This window comes from Diabrotica virgifera, chromosome 8, assembly GCF_917563875.1.
Source record: "Diabrotica virgifera virgifera chromosome 8, PGI_DIABVI_V3a".
Taxonomy (NCBI): Eukaryota; Metazoa; Arthropoda; class Insecta; order Coleoptera; family Chrysomelidae; genus Diabrotica; species Diabrotica virgifera.
The window spans coordinates 201,370,586-201,390,938 of record NC_065450.1 but is presented as its reverse complement, the minus strand read 5'-3'; the positions used below and the strand labels follow the sequence as shown (position 1 = coordinate 201,390,938).

At 33.0% G+C, this 20,353-nt stretch overlaps 1 protein-coding gene across 1 annotated transcript in view; it reads right to left on the bottom strand.

Moving 5' to 3' along the window:
• Positions 1-19,313, bottom strand: part of LOC114327806 (Kv channel-interacting protein 1) — a 383,838-nt gene extending 364,525 nt beyond the window's left edge. Inside the window, exon 1 of the mRNA XM_050659621.1 lies at positions 18,810-19,313. The gene's annotated coding sequence lies outside the window, so the exon portion shown is untranslated. The remainder of the gene's footprint in view (positions 1-18,809) is intronic.
• Between the last annotated feature and the right edge of the window lie 1,040 nt (positions 19,314-20,353).

Here is a 20,353-nt window from a genome sequence, read left to right as displayed (position 1 = left end):
TCTACACCGTATAATAGCGTGTTAAATACGTAGCCACTTAGCATTCTTAATCGTAGAGGGATGCTTATATCTCTGTTGCAGAAGAATTTTCTCATCTTTATGAAGGTGGCCCTGGCAATTTCGATACGTCTTTTTATTTCATTGTTTTGGTCTCCAGTTTCGTTTATTAAAGTTCCCAAGTATTTATAACTTGATACTTTTTCAATTTGAATGCCGTTTATACTAATATGTGCTGGTTGTGTCATGATTTTACTGAAGACCATATACTTGGTTTTTTTGATATTAATGTTTATGCCATAATTGTTGCAAGCAATATTTATGTTTGTAAGTAATCGTTGTAATTCTTCTACTGTTCTTGCAACTAGTACAGTGTCGTCTGCGTATCGAATATTATTTACAACCTCTCCATTGATTACGATTCCTTCATTTGCTTGCAAAAGGGCTTCCTGACAGATGCTTTCACTATATACATTAAATAGCAGTGGTGACAAAATGCATCCCTGTCTTACTCCTCTACGTATTTCTATTGCTTTTGATATCTCGTTTTCTATTTTGATGTTAGCTTTCTGATTCCAATATAAGTTGAGAATTATTCGCAGATCTTTATTATCTATGTCTTTTCTTTCAAAAATATCTCTTAGCCTATCGTGGCGTACTATGTCAAACGCTTTTTCAAAATCGATAAAACATGCATGTACTTCTTGATTAACGTCTAGGCATCTTTGTGTAAGAACATTCAAACCGAAGAGAGCTTCTCGAGTACCTAGTCCTTTTCTGAACCCCATCTGTGTATTACTAATATCTGACTCCAACTTTTGATAAACTCGGTTGTGGATGATTTTTAGAAATATCTTTAGTAGATGGCTCATTAAAGATATTGTTCGATGTTCTGAACATTCTTTTGCATTGGATTTCTTTGGCAGTGTAACGAATGTAGACAGCAGCCACTCTTGAGGTATAATACCAGTATTGTATACTGTGTTAAATAAGTGCAATATTATACCTATTGATTCATCATTCAAGAGCTTTAGTAATTCAGTAGGAACCTCATCGGGTCCATTTGCCTTTCCAGTTTTGGAATTTCTAAGTGCCATTTCTACTTCACATTTTAGGATTTCAGGTCCCGTTTATATGTTTGTTATACAGGGTAGTTTAAAAGCTAATTACGTTTTTTTATTAATTTGGTAGCAACGTTCACACCCTGTAGAATTGTAGTAGTTCAAAACTCTACTTACGTTCAAATGACTTTTAATATAGTCTACTATTATTAAAAATTATTAGTATAGCTAAATGTTAAATTTTAGTATACAGGGTTGGTCGAAACCCGGAATGAGGATTTTCTGAATTTTCTTAAATGGAACACCCTGTATTTTAGTATTGGTATGAAAAGACATTTTAAGGTACTTTTTTATTTCTTAAGCATTCCCTATACCTAAATGCTTTAATTTGTGCTTAATTGTTAATCGCGCCAAAAATGTTAACTACGTAGGTATTTTGATAGCTCAACCATTATTGGCAATTTTAAAGATTAGTCTAGATTAATATGTATTGATTTCCGAAAAATTATTTGTGATTGAATATTTTCACGGTCAGCCTAAAAAAATTTCACGTATTTTTTGTTGAAATTAATGTTTGGCTTGAATCACCAATAACTCACAAATTAAAGCAGTTAGGTATAGGGAATGCTTAAGAAATAAAAAAGTAGCATAAAATATCATTTCAGTACAATAATAAAATATAGGGTGTTCCATTTAAGAAAACTCAGAAAATACTTTTTTCGAGTTTCGACCAACCCTGTATAGTACAATTCAACATTAAGCTATACTAACAATTTTTAACAATAGTAGACTATATTAAAAATCATTTGAACATAAATAGAGTTTTTGATGTCAAACTACTACAATTCTACAGGGTGTGAATGTTGCTAGGAAATTAAGAAAAAAAACGTAATTATCTTTTAAACTACCCTGTATAACATTACAAAACCTCATATTTTAAGAAAGCAGACATCCAGGAGAATCCAAAAATGTAAAAATATACAGGATGCTCCATTTAAAAAACGAAGTTATAAGCCACTTCCGGTATAACCGGAAGTAGCAAATGGATGAAAATATTTTCATTAAAGAGATCACTCTTCAAAACCCCTTCATTAAAATTTTCATGATTCTGTTTCCTTTAGTTCTCGAGATATTTCTAATAGGACTTTTATCTGCCTCACCCTGTATACTACCGAAGACAAGGATAAAGTCATGAGAACTAACATAGAAAGACAGTGCTTTGTGAACTAGCACCAAGAAGAAGACTCTAACTTTGAAGAGGAAATCGAAGAAGACTACTACAGAAGACCGGTAAAAGTTGAAGATCTACCACTGAAACACCTGTACAGGGGAAATATCCAACATGGCTCTAAAATACCTCCCATAGAAAGCAGTCGTTCATCTGACCAAAATAATAAACGCACTGATGAGATTCAGAAGATTCAGCGATATTGTATTTACAATAGGTCAAAGCAAATGTCATTGTCGATATGTTAAGCAATATTTCGTAGACCAAAGCACAAAGGACTGTAGCTTGTGTGTGGCTGTGGCTCTATAATAACTCTGTGTTCTATGATATAGTTCAAAATTCAATTCAACTAAATGAAAGCTATGATGTACTTGTCAATCATGAAAACTTTTCAATCATGTTTATTCGACTGGTGATATCCCTGAAGATTGGTTCAAGTCGGGATTCATAACCCTAACAAAAAAACAACGTCTGAAAAACTGTAACGATTATTAACTAGTTCTGATGGGAGAAATTTTGACGCGAGAATTTTACTGCCACCATTGCATGTGGTTGTCTTTTTAAAGACAGATCACATGTTATGATTTTTTTGTGACGGATATTCTTGAGTTGGGGTTGATTTCATGTAATCGAATGAACTATCTTTCAATAAAGTCGTCCCAGAAACGCAACTCATAAATATTGGCAATATCATTTTAAAGTCTTCTACTTTAAAATGATAATATATGTCTGAATTGCCGATATAAATGAGTCAGATTAAATAAATTATTAGAAGAATTTTTTTACTAAGCAACAACATTTTTGTTTAATTCATTAATATTTTTTGTATTTTGACAACGACACCCGATTTGGGCGTCGAAACGTTAATAATAAAATCATTTTTTAGTAAAATTGTGGCTTATTTTCCATCAAAACTAGTTAATTGCAAAAATGCCACAAGAAAATAGCTTCAGAACAACATGTAACGATTATAGAATGATAAGCCTTATGAGCCATACTTTGACAATATTTCTACGTATCATCCACAGCAGAAGCAGAGATAAATATGAGGAAGACCAGGATGAAACAAAATTTGGCTTCAGAAATGGACTGGGAACCCGGGACGCACTCTTTGCACTAAATGTATTATTGCAGAAATGCCGAAATCAAAGGAAATACGTCTTTGCTGTATTTATTGGCTATGAAAAGGCCTTTGATCGAGTACAGCATCACAAATTAATTAAAATATTAAAGGATAAAGGAGTTGATAGCCAAGACGTACGAATCATAGAAAAATTATACTGGCGTCAAACAGCGACAGCTTACATAAATGGAAAATCAACAGAAATACGTAAAATACAAAGAGGTGTCTGATAGGGTTGTATATTGTCCCCACTCTTTTTCAATTTATATTTAGATAGAATATTTAAAGAAGCGCTGCATAATTGGGAGTGGGGCGTGAAAGTTAATGGAATTCTGATAAATACAACCAGTTATGCAGACGCCACAGTTATTTTAAGTAATGGCATGAATGGATTACAATGCCTTTTAAATTCCATTGACACAGTGGAAAGAGAGTTTGGCCTAAACGTAAACTGTTGAAAAACAAAATACATGGTGTTTAGCCATTTGCCACATCAAGATTGATGGTTATATATGTTTTTTTTGGCTTGGACTATAGTCATTCTGCCAGTCTCAATCAAAAGTAAATTTATAAATAAAGATATCGCCCATTAGTGAAACATGGTTATTATAATAATACAGTCGAACCCGCTTATTAGAATACCTCTTATAGGAATATCCCGCTTTAAGGAATAGAAATTTGAGCCCCACAACGTTTCTACTAGCCACCAATGATCGGTTATTAGAATATCCCGGTTATAGGAATATTTTGCTTGGCACGAAGGCTATTCCAATATGCGGGTTCGACTGTATTACAATTTTTTACTTCTTATTTTACCTACTTATTACAGCTGATGTACATACTATGTTAATAAATATTATAAATATATTATACTTAATGTTTATCAAGAACACATACTGTATACATTTTACAAATAAAATAATTAATGTTAATATTTAAAATAAATGCTTTTTTGTATTTATTTTTTTTTTGTTTTGTTTTTGCTTTGTTTTTTTGTTTTGTCACTACGATAAGATGTCAACCCGGTTCAACCTCTCGGAGGTTTAAATCCTCTTAGTGATTTTTTTTCTTTAAATTTTTGTTTTTATATTTTTTTTTTTATTTTTTTTTTATTATTCTTATTTCAATTTTTTTTAAACATATTTTACAAATACCTATCCACAGAGAACGGCAGTTCTCACCAGTGGCGCACAACACCCCTACAAGCGACACTATATATACACGAAATTTTCGATTTTCTAAACCTGACTGAATTGAAAATTGGGCCACATCCCATCTTAAAGTTTACGAAAAGACTCGTCCATCCATATGTTACTTCTTCATTTTGGTCCAAGGGTGTGGAATTTACGGCCCTTCCCATTTAAAGCCTGTTTTTCGTTCTCGTCCCCAAAACTCCCAAAAATTTCAAAAATTTTAGCCCGACCTTTGCGGCTTCTGATAGCGTAGATCATTAACTTTCCAACGCATGTTTAATTTTGAAAATCGGTTGTACCATCCAAAAGTTATCGAGCTCAGAAATATAACTCAATTTTTATTTAAAAAATGAAAAATGTTTGTGGATATGTATGTTTGTATGTATGTATGTATGTATGTGGAAAAGTTAAACCGATCTGAATTTTTTTTTCTGTGTTTCAAGAGGGTGTGAGGGCCGATTCAGAACCGGTCTAATTTTTGACTTCTGACTACCCGTAAGTTAGCTAGAGGACTAAGTAGATACAAAATAGCATATTTTTTGGGCGTGTATATCTTAGGTTCAAGAAAAGACAGGAAAACCGCAAATACACCAAATTAATAGGGTTGAGTTAAGCTTTCAAATGACCCTTAAGCGATCAAGCTGAGACATACCCACTGCTCACCATAGCCAAAAAACTGAAAAATTAAACTTTGAAAATTTTGGTTTTTCGACAATTACTCAAAATTTCAACCTACGAATTGCGCCAATAATTGAGCGTTTGTAGAAGGACTCAGGACGCGTCTAACGGTGTATACCTTATATCTGGAAAAATTCGAATTTTTAAGTTATAGGGTTCATAAGTATGATCAAATCTATTTCTTATGGGAAAAACGGTTTTTCAAGCTTAATAATTCCTGTAATACGTTCAGTTATCATACTCGATCTTGATGCGTCAGATACTACTTGTCAATACGTTTCAAATTCATGTTTAGTGATTAACATCAGGTAAGCCGTTCAGAAATTATAGAGCTCCAAAGGTATAATTAGTCCAGGAACTGAAATTTTTCACTTCGCAATTTTTACAGAATGGATAGATTTGTTTAAAAATTTGACAATAAGTAGTGGATAGTCCAAGGATCAAAATCTATATGATGCCGAAAGACGCTTTTACCAAGGGGGTAGTTGCCACCTCATCTCGAGGGTGGAATTTTTTTTTATATTTTGACCGCAAATGCTGGTAAGAATATTAATTATAAACAAAAAATGTTCATTATACATTCTTTTGATAAAATTAATAGTTTTCGATTTATTAGTTATCGAAGCTGTTAGTTTTATATCGGAAAGATTACCAGATAACGGCAGTTCTCGCCAGTGGCGCATAAATACACCCCCCTACACGCGACACTATTATATACACGAAATTTTCAATTTTCTAAATCTGACTGAATTGAAAATTGTGCCAACTCCAATCTTCAAGTTCAGAAAAAGACTCACCCATTCATATGTCAACCATCCATTTTGGTCCAAGGGTGTCGATTTTACGGCCCTTCTTATTTAGGGTCTGTTTTTCGTTCTGGTCCCCAAAACTCCCAAAAACTTCGAAAATTTAAGTCCAACCTTTGCGGTTTCTAATAGAACTGATCATTACCTTTCCAACGCATGTCTAATTTTGAAAATCGGTTATACCATTCAAAAGTTATAGAGCTTAGAAATGTGACTCAATTTTTATTTAAAAAAGGGAAAATGTTTGTGGATATGTATGTATGTGTGTTTGAAAGTTAAACCGATTTGATATTTTTTCTCTGTATTTAAAGAGGGGGTTAGGGTCGATTTAGAACCGGTGTAGTTTGTGACTTTTGACCACCCATAAGCCAGCTATAGGACTTTGTAGGTACAAAACGGCATATTTTTTGGGGGTATATATATTCGGATCAAAAAGAGGCATGAGAACCGCAAATATATCAAATCAATAGTGTTGATTTAAGCTTTCAAATGGTGTCCAAGCCGTCAGGATCAGATATACACACGGCTCAGTATAGCCGAAAAACTGAAAAACTAAACTTTGAAAATTTTGGTTTTTCGACAATTACTCAACATTTCAACGTACGAATTGTGCCAATAACTTAGCGTTTGTATAAGGACTCAAGACGAATCTAACGATGTATACCTCATATTTGGGAAAATTCAAATTTTTAGGTTATAGGCTTCATAAATATGATAAAATCTATTTCCTGTGGGAAAAACGGTTTCGAAAGCTAAATAATTCCTGTACCTAATAGCTTCAGTTATCATACTTGACCTTAGATCCATCAGATACTACTGGTCAATACGTTTCAAACTCATGTTTACTGATCAAAATCGGTTAAGCCGTTTAGAGAAGTTATTAAGATACAAAAGTATAATCCAATTAACGATTATTCCCCAAATGGTTTATGAGTTGTAGTGGTTACGACGCTAAATTTGATCTGGCAACGGGCAATCCGACTTCATTTACCGGCCATCTCAATATATTTTTTTTTCAATCTATTTCGAATAGAAAAAAATCTAGTGTACATTCGATGGACACTAGATGATTTGGGAGGTAATGCAACAAAGGTGACTATTTATAAAGCTTGACGTGTAATAGAGGAACATTGCATTCAACTTCATACATTTAATTTATAAATAACTTTGAAAAACTCCTGATACAAGAATAAAAAACCGCTAAACGCCGTAAAAATGAGTGGCGCATAAAATATTCCAGCTACAAAAGATCTGATATGAATGTTACGTGGCGCGAAAATGGATTTTCATTTGATGCATAACAAAATTCTAGTTTTATTTTAAAAGATTTTTCCATAATATTTGCTAAATTTGAAGTAAACGCGCCACAAAAGAGTTTCAAAATTCAAACTGTATCAAAGTTACTCTTTTGTGGCGCGTTTACTTCAAATTTAGCAAATATTATGGAAAAATCTTTTAAAATAAAACTAGAATTTTGTTTTGCATCAAATGAAAATCCATTTTCGCGCCACGTAACATTCATATCAGATCTTTTGTAGCTGGAATATTGTATGCGCCACTCATTTTTACGGCGTTTAGCGGTTTTTTATTCTTGTAACTAATTACAATAATATTTTATTATCCGACATAAAAAATACCAAACAGCCAAGAATTTGCTTTTTATTCAGTGACAGAACAAAGAGAATATTTACAGGGAGTGGGATGTTCTGGTCTATAATTCTTTTAATTAGGTGATTGTTTAGGTGTTTATGCTTCTTGCATTCGAAAAATATGTGGTTCAAGTCACTTTTAACCTCACGTTATTGAGAAATATTCGAATCTAATATGTTTATTTTAAATAAATGTGCAGGAAAACATGCATGTCCAAATCTAATTCTACTGATGGTGGATATGTATTTGCGAGGGAAAATTATTATACCAAGGTTTTTCCGGAATAATCGGTTATATCAAACTGTATTGTGTTGTTGATATGCTACAGTACCTTTCCCAGTGTGTTCTCCAGTTCTTCATCTGTTCAGTTCTTAAACAAGCAAAAGCATCTAGAATGCAGTGTTATTTGGTTACTGTTCCATGGATGAGGGAATTTTTAGCTAATTGGTCTACATGTTCATTATGTGTAAGTCCTGAATGTGCTTTGATCCACATAACTTGTATTTTTTGGGTGTGTTTATTAATTTCAAATAAGATTTTTTTATTAAGAAAATGTATAGATTAGAAGTACTACAAGGTAGTTGAGGTGTTTGAATAGCAGTAAGCACAGATAATGTATCAGATAAAATTACTGCAGAATTATAGGATGCTATATGAATTATGGATATATATGTTGATGATCATATAATTCAAAGAGTACCCAGTTTTAGATAACTTGCTTGCCATATTACTGAACAACTAGATCCAGATAAAGAGATAAAATGTAGAACCGCACAACATTTTTAAAAATGAGGTATTTCTTCTGTGATGATAACTTGCGACTTCAACTTCGAAAGCGCATAATTAAATGTTACATTTAGTCAGTCCTCTTATACGGTGTCGAAGCATGGACATTAAAAATATCCACCATTAATCGTTTGGAGGCCTTTGAAATGTGGCTGCACAGACGTACACTAAAAATACCATGGACGGCTATGCTGACAAATGTAGTAGTCCTTATAGACCAAGAGGCAGTGCTGAAAAATCTTTTTGAATTTACTAAAGCTAGATTTTTCACAGTTGATTACTGTAAGTGTGTAGAGAAACATACTGCGGTCGGTCAAGCGAAACGTAGAACAGGGGTTACTGAGAGGGTATCAAAGTTGCTTTCCTACGAAGGTAATTAAATCCATTTACTAAGGCTGAAAATCAGTACACACATTCTAAATTAAATATAAATAAAAGTATTATAGTCGGTCAGCTGTATGACGGGACAGAGCCGGTCGGTCGGCCCCAATAATCGATTGAGGAAATGAAGCATTTTGGCTCGCAATTTTTCGTCCAGCATGGATTTACTTGAAATTTTCACAGAAGGTAGGGAATAGTCCAAGGATCATTTTCTATATGATGCCGCTATCATACGCTAAATCCTTAGGGGTGTTTTCCACCTCATCTCGGGGGTGGGATTTTTTATTACATTTTAACCATGTAATTCGATGGAAAAAGTGATTCTAAGAAAAAAATGTTTTTTACATTTTCTTCGTAAAACTAATATTTTTCGAGTTATTCGCCCTTGAAAATAACAGTTTTTCGACGAAAAAATCGACTTTGTTCGAGGGTTTTTTGAGAATACCTTCCTCGAAAAATATTCTATATATTTTTGGCGATAAAAAGTTTCTTCAAAAATGATTTTGTAGGATTTTTTATGGAGCTATAAGACTGTGTAAAATAAATTCCGTAAGATCCCTTAGTTTTTAATTGGGACGGGTTTAAAGGGCTCGAATAAGGGGTTATTTGCTGATAAATAGAGGTTTTAAACGGCTATATCTGGCTAACTGTTCATTGTAATGAAAATCTATAAACAGAGTAATTTTAGTCATTAGAAAAACTACAAGTTAGTAGCTTTAATTATTTTTCGTATCTTCAGTATTCTCGGAGATATTTTGAAGTAAAAGGTGAAAAATACCAAATTGCAAAAAATCAATTTTTCTTTAAACTCCAATTTTTCCAAAATTAGGCATTTTAAATAGGTCAAACTCCTTGAGTGTATTGATAATATAAACATAAAAGGAGCTACAAAAAGGTGAAGACCAATTTTGAATTAGGAAGGTAGTTAGGGGGTTGTTTTCACTGATTTTTTCGTAGAGAAAAGCAGGTACCGACAGTTTTTTGATTATAAGTCGCTTAATTTTCATGCTAGAAACTTTTTATTTTTTGAAAGGTCTAATGGTATACTTGAAAAAAGATTATTTAAGTTTTCCTCGAAAAATGCAAATTTTTCACATTATTTGGCTTTGAATATTTCAAATTATGAATTTGACGAAAAAAGCTAATCTTTAACATGCCGTATCTCGGTTTGTATTGTTCTTAAAGATATTATTAGAAAATAATTTGGTTTGTGTTACTAAACGATACAATTTTGATAACCACAGTTTTTTTGATTAAATGCATATTTTTCGAGGTATTCTCAAAAAACCCTCTAAAAAAAGTCGATTTTTTCGTCGAAAAACTGTTATTTTCAACTCGAAAAATATTAGTTTTACGAAGAAAATGTAAAGAAGATTGTTTTCTTAGAATCACTTTTTCCATCGAATTACATGGTTAAAATGTAATAAAAAATTCCCACCCCCGAGATGGGGTGGCAACCACCCCCAAGGTTTTAGCGTATGATAGCGGCATGATATAAAAATGATCCTTGGACTATTCCCTACCTTTTGTGAAAATTTCAAGTAAATCCATGCTGGACGAAAAAATTGCGAGCCAAAATGCTTCATTTCCTCAATCGATTATTGGGGCCGACCGACTCGCTCTGTCCCATCATACAGCTGGCCGACTATAATAACTTTTATTTATATTTAATTTAGAATGTGTGTACTGATTTTCAGCCTTAGTAAATGGATTTAATTACCTTCGTAGGAAAGCAACTTTGATACCCTCTCAGTAATCCCTGTTCTAAGTTTCGCTTGACCGGCCGCAGTATGTTTCTCTACACACTCACAGTAATCAACTGTGAAAAATCTAGCTTTAGTAAATTCAAAGTGATTTTTCAGCGCTGCCTCTCCGTCTATTAAGAGAGCAAATGCGAGCTGCTTGATAACATCAAATGTAGAAAGATGGCCTATTTTGGACACGTAGTAAGGGGAGATCGATATAATATTCTTCAATTTATAATGATGGGTAAAATTGAAGGACGCAGAGGAATTGATAGAAAACAGGCCTCTTGGTTGAAGAATGTCAGAGAGTGGACAGGAATAAAGAAAGCAGAACAACTATTTAGAATAGCTCGAGACAGAGACAGTTTTGCCATGTTAATCGCCAACGTCAAGGGACTTGATAGGGCACGTTAAGAAGAAGAAGAAGAAGAAGAAGGTGTACTTGTGATCAATATTTTTGTGACTCCCTGTAAACATTTATCGATTATACATTGGCAAAGAGAAATAAAGTTCGAAGCTAACGTAAATATTTTGTTATAATAACCTACATGTAGACGATTTTCACAAAGCTCAATAATCTGTTCTCAATTGTTGATACGTGTCTATGAGAAAAACGTGTAATTCCACGCTTACTGTCAACAATCAGATGAATAATACACCAGTCCGATGGCTAAGTGCCAATACGTGTAACGTGTAACTCAATTTATTTATTTATAGTTGCAGTTTTATTGGAGACAAATCAACAATTTCAATCATCATACGAGTTTTATTAACCTACCATTGTCCAACACGTTGTTTTGTTGTCGTGGGGTCTGGTATAAAATGTTTTCTTTACATTTTATGTCAAACACGTGAGTATATATGTGTGACCAGAGGAGAAAATTAAATCATTGTGGCTATATATAAAATATACATCCATGGTGTTGTTTTTACAATTTATTCGGAATACACCAGAAATTTTAAATTAACGGTTTATTATTGACATTTTGATATTCATAAGTATCTGAAATCAGGGAAGATAAATACATTTTACTTTTTTTGCATTGAGAAATTTGCAGTGACATGCAGAAGTGGCCTAGATCAGGGGTCACCAATTAGCGGACCGCGGTCCGCATCCGGACCGTAAGCTACTTTTGTGCGGACCGCGATTAAATTCAGAATATAGTGTTTTACAATTTTGAAAATGTTTGGCCATGAAATTGTGTACTATGTTTGACTCAACTTATATGTGCGAAGCCGCTTTTTCAAGAATTAACTTTATTAAAAATCTGTACAGATTTCAGCTACCAGATGATTCTTAACTCCTTAATGAAAATCTGTTGCACTAAACTCATTCCAGACTTCAGACAGGTTGTACATTTTTTTACATAGGAAACAATTTTTTTAAATAAATTCAAAATTATATTTTGCGCAAAAATATATTTTTAGTTTTTTTGGGCGATTTTAAATAAAAAAGGTCTGTTGTCATTTTTCTCAAAAATTATTAGTTTTTCAGTTATAAGCGATTTAAAATGTGAGGAATGCGAATACGCATACGCATTTTCGAGGCTTGAAAACTCATGTTAAAATTATTAGTGTTCCGGTTGACAAGTACCTAAATTGAAGCTTACACATTTAATTTCAAGATTCTAACGAATAATCGAGGCTTAATTATTAAATAGATCGTTGTTTTTTAATTGTTAATCGTCGGGCGTCGCATTTTATATTTTAGTATGGTATAGTTAGACCCAAACCCAGACATCCAAAGTGAAAGTTATCCTCCAACACCAAATTGTTCTATATGGTCCACATAATGTTCAGAAAAAAGTCACACCATTTTGACCGTTGGGTTTGGGGGGGAGAGGGGGAAGAAATCTGCAAATTCGTAGTTTTTTACGTTTTACGTCAATATTTCTAAAACTAAGCGGTTTAGCATGAACAACCTTCTACACAAAATTGTTCTACATTAAATTTTAAATAAAAAAGGTCCTATTCATAACCCTTCTAAAATGAACGGTTCCAAAGTTACGGAGGTAGTATAGTATAATTGGTCCAAAAAAAGGCCTAACCCAGACATTTAAAGTAAAAGTTTTCCTTCAACACCAAATTGTTCTATATGGTCCACATATTGTTCAGTAAAAAGTTACACCATTTTGAGCGTCCGGTTTAGGGGGGAGATGGGGGCGAAGTTGGTAAATTAGTAGTTTTTTAGGTTTTCCGTCAATATTTCTAAAACTATGCTTTAGCGTAAGGAATGTTGTATAGAAAAATGTTCTACATAAAATTTAAAACACAAAAGGTTCTATACATAATTGTTATAAAATCAACGGTTCCAGAGTTACGGAGGGTGAAATTTGAGGTTTTCGATACTTTTTATATTTACCGGTTTCTCCCCCATCTCCCCCCTAAACCCGACTCTCAAAATGGTGTGACTTTTTTTTGAACATTATGTGGACCATATAGAACAATTTAATGTTGGAGGATAACTTTCACTTTGGATGTCTGGGTTTTTGGTATAGTTATATCATAAATATTGCCTAAAAAATATAAAAGGTATCGAAAACCTCGACCTTTCACCCTCCGTAACTCTGGAACCGTTGATTTTATAACAATTATGTTTTATAACATTTTTTGTTTTAAATTTTATGTAGAATGTTTTTGTATATAACATTGTTTACACTAAAGCACAGTTTTAGAAATATTGACGAAAAACGTAAAAAAACTACTAATTTACCGACTTTTCCCCCATCTCCCCCCCAAACCGGACGCTCAAAATGGTGTAACTTTTTACTAAACAATATGTGGACCATATAGAACATTTTGGTGTTGGAGGAAAACTTTTACTTTGTATGTTTGGGTTAGGCCTTTTTTGGACAAGTTATACTATACTACCTCCGTAACTTTGTAACCATTCATTTTAGAAAGATTATGCATAGGGCCTTTTTTATTTCAAATTTAATGTAGAACAATTTTGTATAGAAGGTTGTTCAAGCTAAACCGCATAGTTTTAGAAATATTGGCGAGAAACTTAAAAAACTACGAATTTACCGAACAATTTGGTGTTGAAGGATAACTTTCACTTTGGATGTCTGGGTTATGCCATCTTTTGGATCAACTATACTATACTATTTCGTCTCTGTCGCATGTATTATACATATTATACGTACTTATGCAAAAAATTCCCAACAAATATTTGACATATTATATTAAAATTATATAATATATTATTAACATAGATTTTTTAAAATTATTTACTTATTTATTTAATTAATTATGGCCAATGTGATAATTAAATACGCCAATCATATAGTGCGATCCGCACCACATAGTGAGACGCGCAGCCACGCTCCGCGGCGGATTAAGGGTTGAGAGGACGCGCATAATTAACAATTAAAAACAACGGTATAAACTGAAATATGCCCCGATTACTCATTAGAATCTTGAAATTGTATGTTTAAACTTCAATTTAGGCACTTGACAACCTCAAAAATAATAATTTACACATTAGTTTTCAAGTTTCGAAAATGCTTATTTTCGCATTTTTCAGATTTTAAATCGCTTAAAACTCGAAATCTATAAACTTTTGAGAAAAAGACCTTTTTTGTTTAAGATGGACCAAAAATGCTAAAAACATATTTTCGGGGCAAAAACGTGATATTTTGAATGCGTTAAAAAAAGTGTTAAAACAATTTCTGCCTTAATATTTCGCCCTGCATCCTTATCATTTGTTATTATAATGGGGATGATATTTTTTAACAAGAATCCGTAAAGAAACCGAATCAGAACAACCGGACACAGGTAGCATTAAGTCCGGACCCCGAAGTGTCATAGGTTTTCAAAACGGACTCTCAGGGAACATAATTGGTGACCCCTGGTCTAGATCACAACGCACGTATCGGCAGGATTGCACTTACACTTAAAAATATTAAAAGACATTCACCAGGAGAAGGTCAGCAAGAAGATCTAGACCAAAACACATAAGAAACGACGACATTAGACAACAAATGGAAATAGAAAGAACAATCATAGATAACATCGAAAGACAACAGGTAGTATGGTGCGGACACGTAAGACGAATGGACGAAAGGAGAATCCCCAAAAAAGTGTTTGAATGGACCCCCACAGAAAAACGAAAACGAGGAAGACCAGCAACCACATGGATAAACGGCATCTCCAAGGCGATGTAGGAAAGAATTTTAGGAGAATAAGACTGTCACAATAGAACGGAATGGCGATTTGGAACGGAAATGCGTAGAAAGGTATAAAACCGGTTTAATATTTATAAATAGTTCCTGCAATAGACCCAAGCCAGTTTAAAGAACCCAGTGTAAAAGAATGCTTTCAACACGAACTGCATATATAAACTGTAGCCAACTTAACATAGACACCAATAATATTAACTGTTAGATTTCATTTTAGAAACCCTCCTGTACATACTTTAGATGGTCACTGGGCAAATAGTAATGAGGACAAATTTTACCGTTTACACATCGTAACGATGTCGCAAGATCCATACATTTGTTGAATCCAAAAAATTCTGAGGGATACTACGTAATTAGGTAGTGCTAAAATTCTGAAAAAACTTTTGCCTAAGAGACTGAGGTATTGAACCCAAATTTTCAATAGGTATTTTAAGAAAAGGATATTTGCCGCTTTTGTGGAAGGTATCCCAAATTATACTAATCCCTAAGCCAGGAAACCTGCTGATCAAACAACATATTACAGGCCTATTAGCCTACTCCTGCTATGGCAAAGTTACTATAAAAATTACTTGTAGAGAAAATAGAACCAATTTTAAAAGTAAATTAATTAATTCCTAATCATCAATTTTGATTTTTAGAGTGAAACAGATTTGGATTTAGAGTATGACGAACCCATAGAAAATCACCCCAATACATTGACTCGACCATAATGACGTCCCATTTAACGAAAAATGCCACGTGATCTGCCTGTCCGATTTTCGAACCTTGGTACTGTTCTATGGTGTAGTGCTGTGTAATAGTTCGCAAACCTAACCATTAGTCCATTAAAATGTTACATTTTTTAGGCCGTACCTTGCATTTCTTAGAGGAGTCAATTTTATTTCTTTAATGTGTAGGGGGGATCAGTAGAAGCTTAAGTTCAAGTTTTTGGGGTCGCCATCCTTGTTCCCCGGTCGCCATCTTGGAAATGGGGTGCAAAGGGGTTTCGCGCTATATCTCGTAAACTACCAAACCTACGGAAAATATAATTAAACATAAAATGTAGAAAATTAAATTTTTCACAATTTTGTTTCTATTACTTTTTATCGTCAAGTGACCAACAAAAAAGATATAACCAAAAATATGTAAATTTTTTTTAACAAGTTTCTTTTTGGATGTTACAACTTTTTTTCAGTTAATTTTAAAATAAAATAACATTATAGCAATTTTGTAGAGGGTTTTTCAGCGAACAATTTCCACTATAAAGTTGTTTAATTTTATTTATTTATATAGGTTTCACAGCGCTCCAAACTTGACCAGATTCTCGAATGTTCATAGGGATACAATAAAAACAAAAGTTAGGCTTACTTTTCTATCTATATATATTTTTTATTCATACAATTTATTATGATTTTAACATTCCTATGCTATTATTAAACTGTTTTTGACCTTTCTTCCCACTATAAAACTTATAACTCTAAGCATATAGAAAAGGCCCAAGAAGTTGTTTGAGGACAAATTCAGAAGAAGAATGACGCAACCGCAAAATGCAAAATTCTTAAGCAGAGCAAAAAACGATTTTTGATATCAAAATCATAAAGTATGATAAAAATTAGCCATTCACCACACCGTGGTCAGGATTTCGAGATATAAGCGTTTTTTGGGGTGTGCCGCTTGTATATGAAGTAACATAACTTTTTTCCTATTATATATTTTGACTTCAAATTTTCCAAAAAACTTCTTCTTGAACTATATTTTATTGTTGTGTTGGTTAAAATTATAAACTAAAAAGTTTGTCACTCAACTTTTTTAAGTAAACATGAAACTAACGAAATATGATGACAAAATGTTAATAAATTAACAACTCATTTTTTAATGTGTTTAAGCATTTTGGACAAATTTCATTGTTATCTACATACTTCAAAGATGACACAGTAAAATTTATAAAAGGAAATATTTACAGCGACCAAAGATACAGCGAGGTAAATTTGAAAAATCATCAAAATTGATTTTTGGCATTTTTGTATAAAATTTATTTTTTTAATATGTTCCACAAACTCTAGATAAAAATAAACTTCATATTCGGATTCAGCGACCTCGAAAACATAAAAATAGACCAAAATTGATCATTCACCTTAAATTTGATTTTCGTGGTTGGCATAACGGTTAATGCCGCTCGTCTAATATACAGGATATAACAAAAATACAGGTCATAAATTAAATCACATATTCTGGGAATAAAAATAGTTCGAATGAACCTAACTTACCTTAGTACTAATATGCACATAAAAAAGGTTACAGCCCTTTGAAGTTACAAAATGAAAATCGATTTTTTCAAATATATCGAAAACTATTAGAGATTTTTTAACGAAAATGGACATGTGGCAATCTTATGGCAGAAACATCTTAAAGAAAAATTATAGTGAAATTTGTACACCCCATAAAAATTGTATGGGAGTTTTGTTCCCTTAAACCCCCCAAAATTTTGTGTACGTTCCAATTAAATTATTATTGTGGTACCATTAGTTAAATTGAGTATTTTTAAAACTTTTTTGGCTCTTAGTATTTTTTCGATCAGGCAGTTTTTATCGAGCTGCGGCTTCTTTTTTAATATGTTTACATAAAAATTTTATGGGGGTTTTGTTCCTTTACACCCCCCAAATATTTGTGTACGTTCCAATTAAACTATTACTGCGATACCATTAGTTAAACACACTATTTTTAAAACTTTTTTGCCTCTTTGTATTTTTACGATAAGGCACCTTTTATCGAGATGTGACTTCTTTTTTAGCATAGTTCAAAATATACCTAAAAATGTAAATCATAAATAAATTTTCATATTATTACTAAGTCTCCATAATCGTACTTAACCATATACAAATATGTGGTGGATTTGACAAATATTCAAAATATCTCGATAAAAACTCGACTTTTCGAAAAAGTACTAAAAGGCAAAAAAGTTTTGAAAACATTGTGTTTAACTAATGGTACTACAATAATAATTAAATTGGAACGTACACAAAAGTTTGGGGGGTTTAAAGGAACAAAACCCCCATAAAACTTTTATGGGGTGTCTAAAATTCACTATCATTTTTTCTTAAGATACTACTGCCATAAGAATACCACATTATGTCCATTTTCAATAAAATATCTCAAATTATTTTCGATATACTGGAAAAAATCGATTGTCATTTTGTAACTTCAAATGGCTGTAACTTTTATTATGTGCACATTTGTACTAAGGTAAGTTAGGTTTAATAGAACTATTTTTGGTACCAGAATATGTGATTAAAGTTATGACCTGTATTTTTGTTACACCCTGTATAGATAGAAAAGCATTATTTTTCTACGAGAATTCGAGAATCTGGTCAAGTTTGGAGCGCTGTAAAACCTAGATAATAAATAAAATTAAACAACTTTATAGCGAAAATTGTTTATTGAAAAATCCTCTACAAAATCGCTATGATGTTATTTTATTGTGAAATGAACGTAAAAAAAGTTATAACCTCCAAAAGGAAATTTCTTACAAAATTTTCTCTTGTTTTTGTTTATAACTTTTTGTTGGTCACTTTACGATAAAAAATAATGGATATAAAATTGTAGAAAATTTAATTTGCTTCATTTTATGTTAAATTAAATTTTCTGTATGGTAGCTAGTTTACGAGATACAGCGCGAAAGCCCTTTGCACCTCTTTTCCCAAGATGGCGGCCGGGGGACAAGGGCCTCAACCCCAAAAACTTGAACTTAAGCTTCTACTGAACCCCCCTACACATTAAAAAAAATAAAATTTACTCCTTTAAGAAATGCACACTAAATGTGCATATGGACACATATGTTTCAATGGACTACATACCTAAATAAGTAAAAGAAAACTGTCACTGGACAGTTTTCCAAAATGTTTTGTTACTGTCATTTAACATTTGCCTATTGTAAAATTTACAGATCGCAAATTAAATGGGATGTTTATCAAAAAAAAATATGAAGGATAGTAAACACTTACCACTGATAACAAAAATGCAATAAAGTATATAAAGACATCTCGTGACAATACGCAGTGATAACTCACAAACACAGTTCACGAACAACAGATACAAACTTCCACTACAATAGTTTCATATAAAAAAAGTCTACTTATATGAATAAACTACTTTCGCCGTTTTTGTTTACCTTTTTCTGTTCCGAAACGTCCGTTTTCTATGAACGATGTGCCGGCCACGCAATCCGTCGGCTTTCTATCATCTGCGGTGCGCTTGCAGAAAATTGTTACGCCTCATGTTGTTTCACTCTTCTATAATTAGAACGATGCAGGCTCATTAGGCGTTGCCGGCGAAAGGAAACATCAAAAAAACGTGCGAAAAATGGAAATTATTTTTTTTTCCGCTATTGTCCACTCCCGACGGACTCTCCTCTGGGATGACGCACGCAGTAGGGCAGGTCTCGGATCGACGACGGTGACGTATTCAACTGAAAAATTAAAAGTTTTGATTAGTTACTACATATATCATAAAATAGTAAAAGAAGACAATTGACGGAAAAATACGACTCCAACTACACAACACTGAAGAAATTAAATAAAGATATCCACCGATCAATCCGAAAAGACATAAGAGAAAACAACACAAGAGAAATAACTCACATAATTCAAGAAAACAAAGGTTTAAAAGTTTTGAGGCGTAATACGAATAACATCGGTAACAAAAATATGTACAAAATCAGAAACAAAGATGGCAACATTGCCACGGATAAAGCCGAAATCCTCAAGGTTGTCGAATCGTTTTATCGCGAAATGTATGAGAGCACCAACGAAAGGCAAGATCAGCCCCTGCCCAAAATCACAAACCAGGGATCAGAATTAATGCCAGAAGTAACACCACATGAAGTTAAAAAGGCACTTTCAGAAATGAAAAATAATAAATCCCCTGGCGATGACGGAATAGTAATCGAAGCAATCAAACAAGGTGGAAATAAAATTATCCAGGCTTTGGCCAAACTTTTCACCCAATGCATTTACCAAGGAAAAACTCTTTCTCAATGGAACAATGCAGTCATTGTTTTATTACACAAAAAGGGTGACATAACAGATCTGAAAAACTACCGTCCTATCAGTTTGCTATCACACATATATAAACTTTTCACAAAAATTATCAAAAAAAGACTGGAGGCTAAGTTAGACTTCTATCAACCTAGAGAACAAGCTGGATTTAGATCTGGATATAGCACTAACGACCACTTACTGGTAATAAAAAATCTAATAGAGAAGTCTGCGGAATACAACAAACCATTGGCACTGATATTCGTGGACTACGAGAAAGCATTTGATACCATAAGCCAGCAGAAAATGTTAAAAGCATTGACAGAATGCCGAATAGACCATCGCTACATTAACATGATCAAATATATCTACCAAACGGCAACGGCTAGCGTAAGACTGTCTGAACAACAAACAAATACATTCTGTATACAGCGAGGAGTACGGCAGGGAGACACCATCTCACCAAAGCTGTTCACAACCCTTTTAGAACACACATTTAAGAAGGCAGATCT